Source organism: Silene latifolia, chromosome 10, assembly GCF_048544455.1.
Source record: "Silene latifolia isolate original U9 population chromosome 10, ASM4854445v1, whole genome shotgun sequence".
In the NCBI taxonomy this organism is placed as follows: domain Eukaryota; kingdom Viridiplantae; phylum Streptophyta; class Magnoliopsida; order Caryophyllales; family Caryophyllaceae; genus Silene; species Silene latifolia.
This window is the reverse complement of record NC_133535.1, coordinates 42347098-42363125: the sequence shown is the minus strand read 5'-3', so window position 1 is coordinate 42363125 and position 16028 is coordinate 42347098. Positions and strand designations below refer to the sequence as shown.

The following is a 16028-nucleotide window of genomic DNA, read 5'->3' as shown; positions in this document are numbered from 1 at the left end:
TTTTTTGTTTCCGGAAGGCCAAGAAGAATAAGGGCAAGATGCCCACGATTGTAGATCTCTTTGTTGACACTCACGCAAAGAAGACAAGCAAGGGCAAGTTGATCTTCACGAAGGCAAAAGATCAAGACTTATATGTAAGTGTCAAAAAAAGCATTTCTTAATGTGTTAAGTATATGTTTTATCAATTTTTAGACAAGTAACCTCTAACCATTAACGTTTTATCAATTTTTTAGGATCGATTCCTTGTCCGAAAGAAGAACAACCCGGACATTGATGACAACGAGCTATGGTTTGATCTTGTTGAGGGGTTCCAAAGAGGAGATGTGTACGGAGCCGGGACGGCAAAAGAGCTTTCTACGATCCTCCAGCAAGAAGAGGATTAATTTCCTCCCAACAACAAGCATATACCCCGGGTATCGTAAGTGTGCTCCAAGCTTAATTAGCCGCCAAGGACAAATGGGATGCCGAGAGAGATGAAGAAATAAGGAGTATAAAGGAGGAAATGGATAAGATGAACTCCTTTGTCGCCAATTGTAACAGTGGGTGGCGCCTGCAAGACAAGGATCCTAGAGATCCTAATTATGGAGGTGGTAGTGGAGCGGGAGCAAGTTTCCCGGTTTTGTAGTTTTTTAGAGAAAACGTTATTGTCGGATGATGTTAGAGCACCAAAACTCGTACTTGTGTGTATGAAACATGATTTTATTTATAAAATTTGGTCGTGTTTGGCTTCCCTTGTGTTCTCTGTTGCTGTTGTTGGTTTATTTGCAGGTTTTTACGTATTTGGCTAGGTCAAAAACAATTTTTAGGCTAAAAAACATGTAGATTTGGCGACTGAAACTGGGCAAATGGCGACGGAAAACAGTCGCCAATCTTCTGATGTAAAATTAAAAATGGCGACAGATTGGCGACTGATAACCGTCGCCAAAATGGCGACTGATGACCATCGCCAATTGCCCCCATTTGGAGGTGACGTGGCCAGTTATTGGCGACGGATGACAGTCGCCAAATTGGCGACTGAAGAGAAAAATCAATCGCCAATTTGGCGCCGGTTATCAGTCGTCCGCTTTTAAAAAATCAGTCGCCAAATTTGGCAACTATGGCCCATCGCCAAAAGCAACTAAATCTTGCTACCAAGTGCGGGCGACGGTTCTTAGTCGCTGTATTTATAATGGCGACTGAGAACAGTCGCCTGTGTCCTTATTTGTTGTAGTGTGATAAATAAATGGGCCACTTATTTTCTTTCCTTAACGGATGGTCAATAGTCCGCTCATTATGTATGTGTGTATATATATATAGAGCCATGTGTATTTAGTTTTGGTTACTCTGTTTATAATATTTTGATGTTGGGTTGAATAGATCAATCCGTGTAATATTCTGATGATGCAGGATTGATATTTTGCAATGCACAGCTGCTGAAATGCTATTTTGCAGTAGCGTTTTAGCGGAACCTGCTACTGCAAAAATTAGCATTTTAGCAGCTGTTGGAACCTGCTAAAACAATTTTTTTTAAACAAATATTTATAAATTCTACGGTGAAAAATAAAACCGTGGTCAATAAATATATTGGCAACGGTCGCATTTAAATAGAAACACGTTGACATATTCATCCATAATGCTACGGCCAAAAATATAATATAACGAAATAAAACCATTGTCGAATTCATGACATTTAAAACTGTTTAATAAGTATAAACCGTTGTCATATTTAATATTTTACAACGGTTTTTTCCAGTAAAACGTTGTCATAGGTTTCCGTAGAGCATTCTAACTAATACTACCACGGTTTCAATATTATAGACAACGGTTTTTGAACCGTTCTTAATATTGTATTACGGTTATTTGAACACGTTATTTACATTTCATAACAGTTCCGCCTTTTTAACAACCGTGGTCACAAAATAACAACGGCCGATATAATAACGGTTTTGTGTTTTGTATTACAACGGTATATCACCTTATCTAACCGTTGTTGCACCTATTATTTGGCGTAGTGTAAGGTGGTCTTGGTAAGGCGCCTTGGTGTATGGGGGTGTTACAATAAGTCTTACGATATGGTCTAATGGGTAAGGCATAGTATTTATTGACTTTGTCGATGAGTGATATACTGACTGTCTATAGACTAAGCAAGTGTATCTATCGACCATGAGAAGTGTCGATAGACATGGGTGTGTGGCGTTGACACAATGTTTAGATTTAAAGGAGAATTGAGCTATGTCGATCGACAAGGTGGGGGTGTCCATCGACATAGACTGCAGTAGTAATATAATTGCTTCTTTCGTAAACCCCACCACACCTATATCTATATATACCGAACCCTCAATAGCATTATAGCCTTTTGTCAATTCAAAAACACAAATACACCCATACCCATTCCACGTTGAAACCAAGTGAAGGGAGAAGAAGGACAAGGCGGCATTCGGGCATTAGATCGTCTCAATTCATACCTATGTATTCGTAAGTATCCTAATCATGGGGGGAATCGTAACTAGCGATTAAGATCGAACCCTAATCGTAGTAGTATTCATTAGTTCAATCCGTCATTGTATTCTGCCATAATCGATTATATGTTATGATTATTGCATAATTAGGGCACAGATTCGTAGAGGATCGGTTCTATATCCTTAATTGTTCTTGTTGCGGAGTTTTTCTATTAAGGTAGGGATACCCTACTCACCTTTTTATTGTACAATTTCGTATTATTGAACTGATTCATCATATTTGATTATGAGCCATGCACTGTTGACGAACGAAGGTGTCAATAGACACGGGTACAGGTGGTCGATCGACAGCCATTGTTGGTCGATCGACAACAGTTAAAGTGGTCGATCGACAGAAGGGAATAGTTGATCGGCATTCCTTTCTTCCGTGGACTGAGTTGCATATTATCATTTGTTTATCATTTGAAATTAATTATTATGCTTGTGCTTACGAGTTGATTATATTGTTGTGCTTTTATCGTATGGTTGCTTTGAGGCACGATGTTAAGCGAGTTATGCCAGAGTTGAGATGAGATACCACGGTGTTAAGAGAGTTGTACCTTGTTGTGATGAGTATGATGTTAAGGGAATTGTGAAATATTTGGTATGTGCACAATATTAAGGGAGTTATGTCATACTTGCTGACATGAGTAGCTGTAACACCCCCTCATACCATGGTACCTTACCAAGGACTACCCTAGCATGAAAGGCAGTTACCATCTCGGTTTCCTGAGGTTAGTATACCAAAGTTACAAATTCCAAACAACATTTATTGACGTATGTGGACATGGGCCACAGGCCGGTCTGTGGATTTGGGCCACCTACCGATCTGCGATCACAAGCCACCTGCACGCCAAGCCAATATGTGGACATGCAGCGGTCTTTTGAAATCCATGCTCGGCGGCGTAAAAATGCTTTCGACCGGATCGCTTTAGATCGGTCGGTTTCGTTTCGGTAAAGGTCTCGAAACGATTAGAGATGTTCGGAGTCGCCACCAAGCATTTGTGAGATGCCTGGAACCCGTTCGAATCTACTTTATACCTAGGACAACCAAGGCAAAAAGCGGTGTTTGACATAGGTACTAAAGATAAGGACTCGTCCCCCTTTTAGCATTCTATGCCTAAAATGACTCTCGTACGCCCTGGATAAGGCCATCCACTATCCAAAGGTTCTGAGTAAGGGGTGAGGGTATGTATTGGGAAGCCCTTTAATCGGACACCCAATCCCGCCCGCGTTAGCGGCCTCTACTGATCGATCGTGGTTGTTTAAGTGCAAGGGTTGATAAAACGGTGTAAATGCATGAATGCACATCCAAAAGTGTTAACCTAACATGTGAGCTTTCTAAGTTGGTTTGTTAATCCAAATATCAAGCATAAGATGTAAGTTGGATTTATGGTTGATTTGCATGTGAGAGTGGAAATTAAACATCCATTTACCAAATTCGGGTTATGATGCTTAACACGATCCATTTATTGAAAAAGGGTGTCAAATGACAAAGTGTAAAAACGTAAGCTTGTCAATCTGATCCGTCATGTGTTCGGATTAACCGTAATCGGGATCGTCCTAAATAAGTGCTAAAAACGAGGTAGAACAGTGCCAGGCAGCCCTGTTAAGGTGCGAGCCTATTGGCGAGGTAAAGGGCTCTGCCCAGGTTTTGAAATATGAAAGCAGAGGGCCCCTTGGGGCTCGAGCCATGGGGCGAGCCAAGGGGCGTCTCCTGGTTGTTAAAAAGGTTATTTAAAACCGTTTTTTGTGATTAATGATTTGCAAGTATGATTTGCATGACTCGGAATAATTACTATTATATTAGTAATATTCGTTGTCGGATTTGCATGTTTGAAAAGCATGATTTACAAATAAAAATGTAAAATGTTTGATTTGAACTAATTATGTTAAGTTCGATTATTTGTAATTAGTCAAGTTTGTCATCGTACTCGGATTAAACCGACATGGTATAAAGAACCAAGGATGATTATGAATTATGTCTAATATGTTTACAAATGTAAATAAATGAGAAAAATGGTAAATAAAATGAAAGGGGGTTAAAATACCCTTTAATATGTAATTAACCAATAACATCATCGAGTCACGGAATAAACCGTCATGGTATAAGAAACCAAGGATGATTTTTGTAATGGTCAAAATAAGTTTATCATAAAAATGAATTAAAATGTTTGAAATGGTAAAAACCGTAAAAGGAAAGAAGTAAAAATAAAAGAAAGTGTTGAAGGAAAGACGAACTTAAACACGGATGAGTCTGACTTGGACACCCATAAGAGGCGCGAGCTTCCATGCATAGCAAGGAGCTTCTGTCTCAGGCCAAAACTCGGTTTTGGCTCGTCTAACCTATATTTGAATCGTGTTATGCATTGTTCATGCTTAGAAAATCATGAAAACAGTAAAGACATGAAATAAATGAGTTGTTTACACCCTCAAACTTACGTGTATTGATTTTTGCGAAGTAGACGACTTTAGAGACGGTTTTCTCGTTGTGACTAATCGCGATCAAAGAAGTTTAAAAAGGTGCCTTAAAAAAAGGATTTAGTTTTGAAAATGAGTTGAAAATATGTTAATTAAAACATGTTGATTGATGAGTTGAGTTGGTCGAATGGGTCGGTCGAATGCACGACGACGGTACCAAACAACATGTGTAAGGCTTGTGTTTACGATCGGTAGGTCGTAAACATGTGTCGATTTTGTGACTTAGGAAGTCGAGTATAGAAGTTTAAGGGAGAAGGAGGGGGCGGACTCTCGCGTGAATATTATGGTGTGTGATGGTGGGTATTTATAGATAAATGTGGGATGGTAGGTCGGTTGAGTTTGCTTGGAGGCTAAGCAGACACCCCATTGAGGCGCGAGCAAGCCTGCTATGCAATGGCGTGCCCTGTCCTTTTCAATTTGGACGTGGCCAATTCTCCATCCATTATTGATTTGTGGTAATCAAATAGGATGTCGTGTAACAATATGGGCATCTAATAAGATGATTTTGGGTGTTACTTGAGGTAGGTGTTTTGTGTGCTTGACTCGGGTTTGACCCGTGTGAGTCGAGATTTGAATTTCGAGTCGGTTTTTGGCCCGGTGTCGGTTTTGACTCTAATTAGGGTCATTTTAATAGAAATGACATGATAAAGACATTAATGGCATTATTTTTGACATTCGGGATTTGGGTTGACTCAGGTTGACTCGAGTTGCGGGTTTCTGAGTCGGTTTTGGGTCCGAAGACGGTTTTAACTCTGAATAGTGTTATTTTAATGCAAATGAAGTTAGAAAACTTTTGAAATAATTTTTCACATCCGAGTAGTGCATGAAACCGTCTCATGTATAGCCAATCCACGCACGCATATCAAAAACATGTTATAGTCCGATCATCATCGGGTGGTTTTTGGAAGGTGCAGATACTGGGTATCTACAACGTATAAAGAGTTAGCGATTACATTATCTCAGACCAACTCAAAATAAAAGTATAAGGATCTCAATACAACTGAAATGAAAGACAGCTAAACTCGTAACAGCGAAAGCTAGACTCGAAGTGGTGACTCCCCATGACTGTCTCATAGCTAAACATCTGCATCACCTGTCACAATATGCTCACCATCCCCGAATGGATCACCACAGGTTTTATAAAACAACAACGGGATCAGTTACTGAATAATCAAAGTAAGACAAGTACAATAAGCAACCAGGTGATCATCCTTCTCCTCCGGTCTCCCGATCTCACACAGTAACCGACTACACACCAAAGTGTGGTGCCCTGTCAGGATTACCCATCGCAACAGGTAATCCTCGCCGCCAGTGGGGAACCGCAGCAAATCCCCACCTAAGTCCCGCTCATCAACGAGCGATATCCCTGTCCCTTAATGTGCACATCCCCTCCTGTGACGGGTTCCACGGAGGGCGAACTAGGGTGTGAAGCCACTCCCGCAAGTGACTCCACCACAATCATCACAACACCAACACCATCACCACACCAATACCACACCATCACTCCAATGATGATCAGCAGATAAACAAACGTATACAATACAACATAATCTCAAATCAATTAAACAGGAACTGAGTAGGGAAAGCCTACCTTTTTGCAATCCGCTACGCTGCAATCAATCATACAATATGCATAACATATACCACATCGTCACCTACAACAATGATAATCAACAATCAACACACATATGATGACCAAACCATAAACCCTCAAATTAACCCAAACTAGAGTTTGTTAACTTATAAGAACAACAATAGATCAACAAGGATAAGACACTTACTACGGCGATTGACACAGAATAAGATACTAGAACCCACAATCGACGACCTTTGCATTGGAATTGATGAAGATGATTAGAGGAGAATGAAACGTAGTTTATGTTTCGGAAGAAATGGCTTTAGAAACCGACGAACGATTATATATAATCTCTAATAATTTTAATCAAAACCGCAGAAATAACACCCGTCAGACCGGATACTCGGTCGAGTATAGAGTGTACTCGGTCGAGTATTCCACATACTCGGCCGAATATTCCTGGGCAGAAAGCTGTCCAGAAACACACGACACACCTACTCGGCCGAGTAGCAGACTTAGGAAAACTGTGGTATTACAGTAGCGGTTGGCCCTTATAAGATGGGAGACTAGGCACTCATTCCTATTGTGTTGCTGTAATTCAATATTTGCAGTTATTATTTACATTTCGGTTGACATATTTGTTTCTTGTGTTAAAATTGTCACCTATTTCCGGGGTGGCCTGTGTTGACCCATTTAATAATTTTCGGTTGAATGGGGAGCGGTTAATAAAGCAGGTCCAGGTTAGTACTTGATGTGATGCGTTGTTGTGATATATGGGACGAGTGACACGGAGCTCATAGAGTCTAGCTATCACGAGTCTTAAGACATCACCATTTCATTATTTCAGTTGTAAACTTCCAGTTTTCGTCAGTTGCTTTTAAGATTGTGATTTACTCATTTTGAGACCGTTTTAGTATTGATGTAATATTTTAACTAGTTTAGATCCCGCGCAATGAAAGTTCGGGATTTATAGAGTGTTTATTATTATATTACTTAATCATACTAAATTAACATGTCATTAAATTTTCATATTTCACGTTATTATATTTTGATATAAGAAAAATAAAACTGATCCATAAAATTATTCTAGAAAACTGAGTAAAATTAAATTGTAAAATACGAGTGGTATCTCATTAACGTAATTGTTCATTTTTCTCGTTATTGTATTTTGTTTCAAGAAAAGAAAAATTAAAACTGAAAATTAATCCAAGAGAATTGAGTAATGTGCTGAAATATTTTTTTTTTCTAAAAAGTAATTTTTTATACCACAAAACTAATGATTCACTTGTAAGGCTAAGGAAAAGAATTGTTCATTTTTCTCGTTATTGTATTTTTTTTTCTAAAAAGTAGTTTTCCGTCCTAAGTTAATATAAACTTGAGACATTTTCCCGTTTAGCATAAGACCGTCACAATTTACTTGTAAGGCTAAGTTTAATCTTAGACCAATCAAAATTTGACAACACACATACCACTCACTTCACACACTCTACTTTTAAATAATTCTTTTTTTATTATTATTATTATTATTATTATTATTATTATTATTATTATTATTATTATTATATACTCTCTCTCTCACACCCGTCCCACTCTACTTCCTTCCTTTTTCGAAAACTCATCAGCAGCAACAACAATCAACAGAGCCCCAAAAACGCCATTTTACCGAGTTTCAACCCGAGATCCCGCCTTCATTTCTCAACCTTTTTCCTTAATTTTTATACCATTCTCCTCCTTACTTCCTCCTTCATCTTTCTAGGTAAGAAAGTTGCGGTCTTGTATGACTTTCGTTTTTGACCCGTCTTATAAATGTTACGATTCAGCTGAAAACCGAGTCCTTTCATGTGCTAGGTGAAGACCTTGAGGACCCTGAAGGAAACTCGTTCATAGTAGACCATTCCATCGAAAATTGAAAAAGTTATAAGGTAACGGTGATAGGTTACTCGACAAAGTGTCAATATTTCGCCCTTTCTACTCGGTTTTCATTCTTATTTGTCTTAAAGCTTAGTCCTTTATGTCTTTCTCATATGTGTGGTCGAATATGTGATTAAATGGTCATTTTACATGGTTACTTGGGCACTTTCTTGGCTCGTTTTTTTATATTGGATTCGGCTATAGTTGATATCATTTATTTGATTATGATTATGTGGGTGTAGTTTTTGTGCAACTGGTAGTGTAGTGAAATTTCCCAGTCAATTGAATGGATCAAAATGCCGTAAAATATAATTGTTTGTAGTTTTTGTATGGTGAATGCATTTCTCAGTCAATTTTTATGAAGAGTCATCTGAAACCGTCTTTATATTTTCAAGTTTAAACATAAGTCTTCTCCTTTTAAGCCACTAGGGTGATGTTGAACTCGTAGTATGATTAATTTTAGTGATTCTATTGACGAGATGATGTACCATTTGACTATTCGACTTACCAATAAAAGGTGAGTGTTTCTTTTTTCATTGGAGTTTTGCTTAATTATTGCTTTGATCATGCGAAAGTGGTAATTAGACCCCTTCACTTTGTTTAATTGTGAAATTAGGCTTTATAAGTTTTATTTAGAGCAATCAAGCCCCTTTCACCAAAAGTGAAATTCAACCTCATTTTTATAATTTTCACCAAATTCTTATATTAAAATCACTTTTGTACAATTTATCAAATATAAAATATTTTGTTTTATAATTTTAGAACTTTTATATTTATACTCCCTCCTATTCATTTTAACTCTTCCCCTTTCCTTTTTCATCTATTCATATAACTCTCCCCCTTTCCTTATTTAGTAAAGTTTTATACTTATTTTAATCACCTTACCCCATAATACTCATACTTCTTATTTTAATCACCTTACCCCACAACAATACTTATTTTAATCATCTTACACCACAATAATATCTTCCATCTCTCCAATTATCTTACATCACCACAATACATTACAATAAAATAACTCTCCCCTTAATTAGCGTGCCCTTTTGAAAGCGGAGAGTAAAAATGAATAGGAGGGAGTATTAAATATTGAGAATTGTTTTATTTTGAATTATATAGTATATAGACAATTTATTATATATGTAAGAATATTATATAAATTATAGAAAATTTACTAAATATGTATGTAAAGTGTTCTTCAATGATTAATAAATTGTGTAGAAATTCGTAAAGTTGCAATTAGTAATTTTTAGTTATTTAATAAATTGTTTAATACTAATATAAAATGTTTTTAATTAAAATTCTTGTGAAAATTTAAAAAATGGGGTTAAATTTCACTTTTGGTGAAACTTAAGGGGTTTGATTGCTCCAAATAAAACTTATGGGGCCTAATTTCACAATTGAACAGAGTTAAGGGGCTTAATTACCACTTTTGCGACTTGTAAAGTCATTGTTGACTATGGTTGTGTTTCAATATTTTGGTTGCTTGAGATTAAAGAACGGTTTTTGGGTGGTAGAGAATGGTTGTTATGCATGGTATAAGTCGTGTAAATACCCGTCTTAAACTTGCTCATAATTACGTCTCATGGTTTACTTGTTTTGGATGAGTTATTGTTGTAATGCTTTGGCCGTCTTCGGTGGTGTTGGTCTCGGGTAAAGGCGGGTTCACACCCCTTCTTCCTCCTTGTTTTCCTTCTTGCTTGCCTTAGTAATTTTTATGAATTATATATGTTGGGCTCACTACTCCTTAGTTTTTGGGCTCACTATGTTGCACTAGATGGATTCATTATATTTAAATTGTTGGGCTAAATACTTTACATGTATTGGGTTTGTTGTGTTGAATTTGTTGGATTTGATATGAGTAAATTGTTGGACCTCACATGACTAATTCTTTGGGCCTCACATAGTTTGCTTATTGGGCTCATAAATGAGTCACTTGAGTTGGTCACATTTTACCCCGTAAATTTCACATAACGTAAATTATTCATTATCATTTGTTATATTTTATTTAACCGGCATGTTTAATTATGAAATGAAATACTCCCTCATATTCTAGATAAACCTCCTTATTCATGGGGGGCACTAGAATTAAGGAGATGGATTAAAATAAGGTAAAGTATTGTAGTGGGGTTAGGTAATTGGAGAGAGGGAAGGTATTGTGGGGTATTATTATGGGTGAGGTGATTAAAATAAGTATTGTTGTGGGGTAAGTTGATTAAAATAATTATTATTGTGGGATGACGTGGGTATTGTTGTGGGGGTAAGGTGATTAAAATAAGTATAAAACTTAGGAAAGGTATTGTGAATAGATGAAAAAGGAAAGAGGGAAGGTTATATAGAATAGAAGGGAGTAATTATTAATATGTCACAAGTATGAAAAGATGATTATAGATAATTACTTATAGTGAGTCGTATTCTTATGATAATGGCTTTATGATATACCTTACTGCTAGACTTATCTTTACGCCCACTTGTGCTGTTCTGGCAAGTGCGGTTTTGGTCACTTGTGCTGTTTTGACAAGTGTGGTTTTGATTACTTGTGCAGTTCTGGCAAGTGCGGTTTTGGTCACTTGCAAGTGAGGTTTTGGTTACTTATGCTGTTCTGGCAAGTACGATTTTGGTCACTTGTGCTGTTCTGGCAAGTGTGGTTTTGGCTACTTGTGCTGTTCTGGCAAGTACGGTTTTGGTCACTTGTGTCGTCCTGCCGGGGAAATTATAGTTAATGAGTAGTAAAGGTTTTGCTTGGTTATAGATATTGTCATTGTTTGGATGTGAGAGTCTTTCGTCCTATCGGATACTAGAGGTGAGCTACAAGCCCTCTGGTTGCTATACGATCGTCGGGATTGGTGTTCTCATCCGTTCTTATGGTGAGACGCAAGTCATAGGTATGAATGTGACATTAGTAGCCACGCATTGATTGACCCCTTATTTAACTGCTTCATATGATTCGGATTCTAAATCTCACATCTATGCCATATTTCCTTGAAATACGTGCTTTCGTATAAATGACCGTATTCTTATCTTTTATATTATTTAATTATTTCACATGAATAGTTGAGTTTCTATTATGCTAATGTTGATCTATCTCGTTCTATCTCATTTAATTGCCATGTTCGAATATAAACTTGATGTTCATGTCTTTTGTAAGTGTCTTACATGATTTATTTAATTGAATTCTTTGTTATGTTCATTTTGACAATTTGTGGCTGGGAGAACCTTGAGTTACTCCCCACTGACTGTGGCGTTCATCTTTACATGAATGACAGGTTTGTGAAGATGCATCTGTGGGGTTAGACGTGTGAGTTAGCGAGCACTTTGGACTAGTAGTCGGTTTATTAGGATTGCTTAGACTCACCTTTTATTATATTGTCATTCGAGGGATATATTTCCCCTCATTTTTGACTATCACGTTTGTATAAACTTAACTTTATTTCTGCATTCTTTATTTATGTTTTAGGTTTAAATGAACCCGCGCTTTAAACTTTAAAAGTTTCAAAAATTTCGTAATTTTCGCTTGAACTTATTAGTTATATTTTTCGCGTTATTGCAGAGGTTCACATTTATATTATTTATATTTTCATTAAATATTATAGTTTAGTGTTTAGTGTTTAGTGAAGGTTATATAATTTGATGATAAGATTAATTTTAATGAAAAGAATTATATAATGAAATACATTATAATTATTAATTTTCTTATTTTGCGAATACAATCAAATTATCAATAGTTTCTTTATTTAAAAAGATGTTTTTTGGAGGGAAAATTTATGAGTTCACCTATTCTTTTAGTAGATATTAGTTGTTGTACGGCGCGCTTCGCGCACCGTACCCCAAGATAGTTGATACATATAAACGTAATTTTATTCATTTAACGTAGCGAGGGAACGAAAAGCCACTACATGAAACGCGTAATTAAGGCCACTATTTTTGGGATCATATCTAATAAGGGGTCAAAACGTAATTTTAGGACCAATCAGCGCAAAAGTTTCATCTGCTCTATAGAATCAATGTTTGTTGTGAAAGGTTGGGTCCACATTTATCAAGGGCATTATCGTTCCACTACAGACTCGGGGTTCTTTTCTTCCACTGATGCAGTTGTGATGCAAACAATAAAAATCTTCTATCATGGCTTGAAAAAGCTTAAATTTTGCATTCATTATCAATAATCTAGAGTGAGCGTGAACACGATACAGATTGAACATCCAACTAAATGACTTGAAATTTGAATTACATTAAAAATTGAACACCCAAGATTAAAAATTAAATTTGAATTACATAAATAGTTGTAGTTCAAATGTCATAGCTACACAAACCAATTGAACGTCCAACTAAATGATGTGAAATTTGGTAAACGTAATTTTGCTACCTCCATCCCTAAATCTCTTTCTCCCATTCAATATCAACTTCATCATCTTTGTAAGATTCAGTCACTGAGAACCTAATACATCCAAATAAAAGACAATAGAAGTTATTAAAAACCATTAAAGCAATCGCCAATCGATCTGGCCCTGCTATTGACATGCATGCTTGGCCTGTTTTTTGTAAAGGGAAAAAATATCTATACAAATCATTGAGTTTGGAAAGTGATGAATGATGGAAGTTGTTGTAGTTTACTACAACCGGAACAAATTACTAATCTGTCAAATGTAACGAGGCTCCTAACTTGATACTCTAAGCTGTATTTGTATAAGAGAGATGCATACCCCTTTATTTCGCAATCCATTTATGAACTTCATGTCAATTATTTCATTATGATGTTTCTGCAGCTTAACCTAACGGAAACAAATTAACGTAAATAGGAGAGAAAGGATCAAATATAATATAATAACTGTATAATATAATATACCAATTGTAATAAACATATAGACGGGACTATGTCACAAAACGACCAAGGTAGGATAAGCTGTAATGTAATATAATCATATAATACAAGATTTCTTTTTCTGATATTACTTCGAGTCCATCAAGTATGCTATTTCTTGGCCTGATGACATCATTAGTCAGTATTGAGCTAAATAGATAAGCATATCGGTACATGCCATGTGATCAGAACTGGGGTACTTAATGTATCTATTCCCACCTCTTAAACAAATAACAGCTTTTGAATATAATACTATGTACTACATCTTTTAAATATACTACAGCTTTTAAGCAAATAACAGCTTTTCTTTTATATCAAAGAAAATTAATGCACATTATTGCTAAATAGCCAAAAGTTAGTGTGTGTAATACCATACTAGTTTAAATCCCGTGCAATATATGCACGGTATATATAGAATTTTACCTTTTTAGGGTATTATTTATAAAATTTAAATTAACTCCTCATCGTGTATATTAATTTTTTTTACGTTTCTCATCGTTATATTTTAATTTGAAAAATCAAAATCATATTAATCATGAAATGAATATTTCAACGAAAGATTTTTTTACCGAGAAATTAGTTGTGTTATTTTACAAAATTTTACTGATAATATATTTTTAACCAGAGCTTTTTATTATAAGAAATCAATGAATTTTTATCCTATGATTCTTTAAACAAAAAAAATTAATTTTTATATCATAAAAAGATTTAAGATAAATTTGTGTAGAATGTGAAATAGTAAATGACATAAATATATAAATCTAAACAATTATGTGTATTATCGCCTACCATACTTATAGAATATGCTAAAAAAACTAACCTTATTTTAGGAAATATGTTTAGGCGGGAAAACTTAGAGTTTCACCTATTCTTTTAGTAAATAGGAGATTTCTTACTCTAACAAACTAACGTTCGTAAGCATCCTTGAGACATTTTGTTCAACCTTGTACTCAAACTAATCTAACTTTATATAACTAATATATCAAAAGAGACACAAATTCTCATTATAGACGGACACTATCCGTCTATACGTATAGACGGATACCATTTCCCCTCACAAAATACCCATTTACCATAAAGTGGGAATCACATGGGGGTGCCCCACCTTGTCCCCCCTACCCATTTTATTAGAGGTCTTTACCCGTCTGTTCGCCCCACCCGTCTATACCAAGACCTATTGCAAAAGAGAAATCATCCAAACTCCTCTCTCTTGTTTACATATTCATCCACTTCCTTTTCGTCCCTCCCTCACTCATTTACTCTCCATTTCCGTATCATTCAATTTTATTCAGTTATTAAACGTTTTATTTGCCCCCTCATTTCCTCCCTCTCTCTTGCTCTCTCCTCATTTGTACACATATTCATCCAACCCCTCCCTTTCGTTCTATCTCGCGTTCTCTCTTTTACTGTTCACATATTCACCCATTTTGTTTTTCTCCATCTCTCCATCTCCTTAACCTTCACTGACGTTCACTTATTCACTGCTTTATCTTTGTACCTCTCACCCTCTCCTTATCCCTCTCCCCTACCTCTCCTTTGCTTTCAGTATCTTTACCATTAACTTAATTGGTAATATGCAGAGGGTCCCTGATTACACAAAAGGTGGTAAACTCAAGGGAAGATAATTGGTTTTGTACTCTCTCCCTTCTCCCTCTCATCTCCCCTTCTCTCTTTTAATTGTGTTCAAATATTCATCCATTTCATCTCTTGCCCTTTCCTTCACTTTTGTTCACATATTCAACCTATTTCTCTCCCTCACCCCTACCATTTCTATTCCCTGTGCTTTGATTAAAAGTGCAAGATATCTTATGTATAATTCCAGTAGAATAAGCATAATAACAATAACTGACTTACCAGTAGAATAACTGACTTATAAATAAAATAAACTCAACTACCATAACAAGCCATTTTCAGCGGTTATTCATTATTTCATTATATGTAACCAATTTATAATGGAAATTAATCCCTATCATCAAACAAATGTGAAGGTCATCACCATAATTTGCATATCACACGTCATTCAAATTTATAGTAAACTTCAAGGTTCCAACACTTGTCTTTCAGGAAAGCTTGGTCAGTAGTTAAGGTCGAGTAATAAGTGTTGGCTACTTTATACTTCTAAAATAGCGAGTAAAATAGAAATGCATACAATCAAATAGAACTGTACGAATTGGAATATGTACACAATTCAATGGATTGAAAGCGGTGAAAAAATTACCTCCATAGATAATTTTTGTGTTGATAGCAACTTTAGCAATGATGTTAGTTTAGATCCATTTCCCGAGTTTGGCAAAAATAAAGAAAGTGTTGATTGTCAGAAATATGTAAGAAAAAATGGCGTGAATTAAGAGTTAGCAATGAAAACGAAGATGGTATAATCAAATCGCAACGGCTTTAGTAAGTTCACGCAAAAGATGCAAAGTTACTAAGCCCTAACGCTTAGAAATATAAAAACAGACAGAAGGAAAGATATTTGAATCCTTTGTTAATTTCATGCATGTTCTTTGTCAGGTGTAGGATAACCATCATGCATGCAGAGGAAATCCATGGTATGACCATGGATCTGAGGGCACCATAAATACCCCCACCACCTCAATAATTTGTTTACTTTGATTGAAATATCCTCACAAAGAATATAAAAGGATAAGCAATATTGACGACTCCAGCATCTGCCAAATCATTTGTACATTTATTTTACATATGAACCCATTTATTCTATTCTATATTA

General features: G+C 36.0%; 1 long non-coding RNA gene across 1 annotated transcript; it reads left to right on the top strand.

The window, feature by feature from the left end:
• Window positions 1-8116: 8116 nt before the first annotated feature.
• Window positions 8117-11910, top strand: LOC141605553 (uncharacterized). The gene is made up of 4 exons (XR_012526383.1): window positions 8117-8290; window positions 8383-8456; window positions 10988-11327; window positions 11709-11910. It is a non-coding gene; the product is annotated as an uncharacterized LOC141605553 (long non-coding RNA).
• The last annotated feature ends 4118 nt before the right edge of the window (window positions 11911-16028 follow it).